The following is a 5,000-nucleotide window of genomic DNA, read 5'->3' as shown; positions in this document are numbered from 1 at the left end:
GTGGTCCTGTCAGGGGGGGGGGACCGCAGCGCGCCCCTGCTCGCTCTCGCGACCGTGTTTGGCCCTGCTGAGCCTCGCGGCTCCCTGGGTTTTTCGGACCCCTGGGTGGTCTGCCGGAACCGCTCGACCTCGCACGGCGGAGATCTCGGCCAGACGGCCCCACGCACGGAGGGCCGGGCAGGTGCCCGGGCCGCCCCGAGGAGGGAAGTCCCCATCGGTCCCTGGATCCGTGCACGCGAAAAGGAAGAGGGTCCCCATCCGCCTGAACACCGGACGGCCCCGCGGTTGGGGTGCCGGCCCGCGAAGGGCCCTTCCCGTCGCGAACGTCAGCGCCACATCGATCGGCGGGCGCGAGAGGAGCGGGCCCCCCCTCCCTCCGGGGGGCGCCGACACTCGGAGCTCGGCTCCCGGCCGCTGCGGGGCCCATGAGCTAAGAGCCGGGCAAAGCGGGCCGTCTCGGCGGAGGGCCGGGTGCTGGCCTCCGCCCTCAAACGGGCCCGCTCCCCCCCTCCCACGCCGGGCAGGGTCGGGTACAATACTCGGATTGATCCCCTAGGCTGAGCTCCGGTTCTCACAGGCTCTGAAAAACCTGTCCTCAGAAATCTCCTCACACAATCCTCGAAAGGCAGGTCGAAAAAGCCAAAGCCCCGCCTTCGGCGGTACGAAACTGGAACCGGGCGCCACCTCGTGGTTCCCTCGGTCGGCCGAGACGGCGTGGGGCGACCCCTTCCGGACATCCGCGAGACGACCGGCCGTCAGGTCAACCCATTCGCTCCAAAGGGGTTGACCTGGTGGCCGAGAGGGGACTTTGAAAATTTTTCGGACTTGGAAAATTTTTTTTTTTTTTCTTCCCCCAGACCGCTTCCTCCGGGTTGACCCGGTGGCCGAGCGTCTCGCCGTCCCCGGACGCGGCGAGGGACTGCCTCCCGGCCGTCAGGATCGGGCCCACGGAAGTCTGATTTTAAAAAAAATTGGCCGACGCCACCGCGGAGGGCTACCCGGGCACCCCGGGCCCCGGAGCCGGAAAAGGGAAAAAAAGGATCGGGCCCACTAGAGACATGGACCCGGCCGCCAAGCAAGCCGCCCTGGGCTGACCCTCCCCGGCCGCAGCGAGGGACTGCCTCCCGGCCGACAGGATCGGGCCCCTGGAAGTCTGGGGGTGGGGGGGGGGAAATCGCCCCACGCCTCCGAGGAGGGCTGCCCGGGCGGGCCTGGCCCCGGAGCTCGGAAAAAAAAAAAGGATCGGGCCCACTAGAGACATGGACCAGGCCGCCCTGGGCTCACCTTCCCCGGCCGCAGAGAGGGACTGCCTCCCGGTCGACTGGATCGGGCCCCTGGAAGTCTGGAAAAAAGAATGGAACCTGACGCCTCCGAGGAGGGGGCGCCCAGGGAAGGAGGGAGATCCGGGTTGACCTGCTGACCGGACGGGAAAGAGGCCACCGGGCGTCCCCCCCCCCTTAAAACCTAGGGGTTGACCTGGTGGCCGGAAAGCGAACCGGCCAGCAGGTGAACCCTTTCGATTCCACGGGTTGACCTGGTGGCCGGGAAGCGAACCGGCCAGCAGGTGAACCCGTTCGATTCCACGGGTTGACCTGGTGCCCGGGAGGGGACTCTGAAAATTTTTCAGCCCTTTCGACTCGGGGTTGACCTGGTGGCGGAGAGGGGACTCGCACGGCAGGCAAGCCGCCCTGGGCTCACCCTCCCCGGCCGCAGCGAGGGACTGCCACCCGGCCGACTGGATCGGGCCCCTGGAAGTCTGGAAAAAAGAATGGAACCTGACGCCTCCGAGGAGGGGGCGCCCAGGGAAGGAGGGAGATCCGGGTTGACCTGGTGACCGGACGGGAAAGAGGCCACCGGGCGTCCCCCCCCCCCCTTAAAACCTAGGGGTTGACCTGGTGGCCGGAAAGCGAACCGGCCAGCAGGTGAACCCTTTCGATTCCACGGGTTGACCTGGTGGCCGGGAAGCGAACCGGCCAGCAGGTGAACCCGTTCGATTCCACGGGTTGACCTGGTGCCCGGGAAGCGAACCGGCCAGCAGGTGAACCCGTTCGATTCCACGGGTTGACCTGGTGCCCGGGAAGCGAACCGGCCAGCAGGTGAACCCGTTCGATTCCACGGGTTGACCTGGTGCCCGGGAGGGGACTCTGAAAATTTTTCAGCCCTTTCGACTCGGGGTTGACCTGGTGGCCGAGAGGGGACTCGCACGGCAGGCAAGCCGCCCTGGGCTCACCCTCCCCGGCCGCAGCGAGGGACTGCCACCCGGCCGACTGGATCGGGCCCCTGGAAGTCTGGAAAAAAGAATGGAACCTGACGCCTCCGAGGAGGGGGCGCCCAGGGAAGGAGGGAGATCCGGGTTGACCTGGTGACCGGACGGGAAAGAGGCCACCGGGCGTCCCCCCCCCCCCTTAAAACCTAGGGGTTGACCTGGTGGCCGGAAAGCGAACCGGCCAGCAGGTGAACCCTTTCGATTCCACGGGTTGACCTGGTGGCCGGGAAGCGAACCGGCCAGCAGGTGAACCCGTTCGATTCCACGGGTTGACCTGGTGCCCGGGAGGGGACTCTGAAAATTTTTCAGCCCTTTCGACTCGGGGTTGACCTGGTGGCCGAGAGGGGACTCGCACGGCAGGCAAGCCGCCCTGGGCTCACCCTCCCCGGCCGCAGCGAGGGACTGCCTCCCGGCCGACAGGATCGGGCCCCTGGAAGTCTGAGGGGGGGGAAATCGCCCCACGCCTCCGAGGAGGGCTGCCCGGGCGGGCCTGGCCCCGGAGCTCGAAAAAAAAAAAAAGGATCGGGCCCACTAGAGACATGGACCAGGCCGCCCTGGGCTCACCCTCCCCGGCCGCAGCGAGGGACTGCCTCCCGGCCGACTGGATCGGGCCCCTGGAAGTCTGGGGGGGGAAAAAATGGAACCTGACGCCTCCGAGGAGGGGGCGCCCAGGGAAGGAGGGAGATCCGGGTTGACCTGGTGACCGGACGGGAAAGAGGCCACCGGGCGTGCCCCCGTTAAAACCCCTAGGGGTTGACCTGGTGGCCGGAAAGCAAACCGGCCAGCAGGTGAACCCTTTCGATTCCACGGGTTGACCTGGTGCCCGGGAAGCGAACCGGCCAGCAGGTGAACCCGTCCGATTCCACCGGTTGACCTGGTGCCCGGGAGGGGACTCTGAAAATTTTTCAGCCCTTTCGACTCGGGGTTGACCTGGTGGCCGAGAGGGGCCTCGCACGGCAGGCAAGCCGCCCTGGGCTCACCCTCCGCGGCCGCAGCGAGGGACTGCCCCCCCACCCCCCGGCTGACAGGATCGGGCGCACTGGAAGTCCGGGACAATATTTTCCCCGACGCCGGGGAGGGCGGGCGGAGGGGCTCTGGCGGCTAGCCCGGGCCCCGGAGCTCGAAAAGGAAAAAAGGACCGGGCCCGCGAGAGACGGGGGCCCTGCCGCAGGGGGGGGCAGTCCGACCGGGGCTCACCGTGCGGCAGGCCCGGGCGTCGGCAGGGGAAAGCGGGCGAGGAGGCGCGGGGCCGGGTGCCTACGGCCATACCGGACCGAACGCCCCCGATCCCGTCCGATCTCGGAAGGTAAACCGTCCCGGGCCTGGCTAGTACTTGGATGGGTGACCGCCTGGGAATCCCAGGTGCCGTAGGCAGCTTTTCCCGGTCCGAGTCAGCTCTCTCTCCTTTTCTGGGGGGGGAAGGAGAGGGGGGGACGGGCCGGAAAGCCCCTCGTCGCTCCTGCCGAGTCGGAGGTCGCGGCCGCAGGTCACGGGTCTGGGCGCCTGGGGTCCGGCTCCCCACCCACCCGGCTTCCTCCGCGGAGGACCCCCCCGGGCCACCGAAGCCGCTGGGGGAGACCCCGGGCATGGGGCGGACTGGCCCGGACCCTCCCGGCCGCCGGCCCGCAGGTCCGCCCCGAATCCCCCCCCCGCGGCCACCCAGGCCAGGCCTGGCCAGGCGGGACGGACGGCGGGTGTCCAGCGCCCAGCGGCTTCCTCCAGCGGGGACCCACGGACCCCAAAGCCGCAGGGGGAGACCCCGGGCCCGGGCCCGACTCGCTCGGACCCCCTGCGCCCGACGCCGGCTCGCGGGACCGCCCCGAATCCCCCCGCGGCCACCCAGGCCAGGCCTGGCCAGGCGGGACGGACGGCGGGTGTCCAGCTCCCAGTGGCTTCCGCCAGCGGGGACCCACGGACCCCAAAGCCGCAGGGGGAGGCCCCGGGCCCGGGACGGACTCGCTCGGACCCCCCGCCTCCCCTGCGCCCGGCCCCCGGCCCGCGGGACCGCCCCGAATCCCCCCGCGGCCATCCAGGCCAGGCCTGGCCTGGCGGGCCGGTGTGCAGCTCCCCCGGGCTTCCTCCCCCGACGACCCGCGCCCCCCTGCGCCGCAGGCGGAGACCCCGGCCCCGGGGCGGACCGGCCCGGGCTCGCTCGAGCCCCCTGCGCCCGGCCCGCAGGACCGCCCCCCCGAATCCCCCGGGAGAGGCCCGGCCTGCACGCCACTGACGACCCGCGGCCCCCAAAGTCGCAGGAGGCGCCCCCCCGGTTAGCCCCGTCTCGCTCCGCGCCCCCCGCCCCTCGCTGCCGGGACCGGGCGCCGCCCCAGAGTCAGCCGCAGCCGGCCGGCCTGAGAGCTGCCCTCCTGTGGACGACGGTGAGTTTACCTTGATACTAACCGGCCGTCAGCCAGGTCAACCCCATTGCTAGACTGGGGTGGACCTGGTGGCCGAGTGGGGACTTGGAACATTTGACAGCTGCTTCCCGGGGCTTGACCGGTTGTCCTGAACGCCCCCCACCCCCACCCCCAGCCCCCGGCTCCTGCTCCCCTCTCCCCAGCCTCGGTGCTCCGCTCCCTGCCTCGGAGGCTGCCTCTCTGCGGCGCCTGCATCGCCTCCGAGGACGCGCACCCTCCGGAGGCTGGACGTAAACCCACCACTGCCGCCGACCCGGCTCTCCGAGGGACGACTGTGAGGCCCCCCACCCCACCCCACCCCACCCCCGGACCGCCCTGGG

General features: G+C 70.4%; 1 non-coding gene across 1 annotated transcript; it reads left to right on the top strand.

Moving 5' to 3' along the window:
• Positions 1–3,521: 3,521 nt before the first annotated feature.
• LOC135977592 (5S ribosomal RNA) lies at positions 3,522–3,640 on the top strand. Its single transcript, XR_010595027.1, has one exon. It is a non-coding gene; the product is annotated as a 5S ribosomal RNA (ribosomal RNA).
• The last annotated feature ends 1,360 nt before the right edge of the window (positions 3,641–5,000 follow it).

The sequence above is a fragment of the Chrysemys picta genome, unplaced genomic scaffold (genome assembly GCF_011386835.1).
Source record: "Chrysemys picta bellii isolate R12L10 unplaced genomic scaffold, ASM1138683v2 scaf4, whole genome shotgun sequence".
NCBI lineage: Eukaryota > Metazoa > Chordata > Testudines > Emydidae > Chrysemys > Chrysemys picta.
Note: the sequence above shows the minus strand (reverse complement) of the source record. Positions and strands in the feature narration are given on the sequence as shown.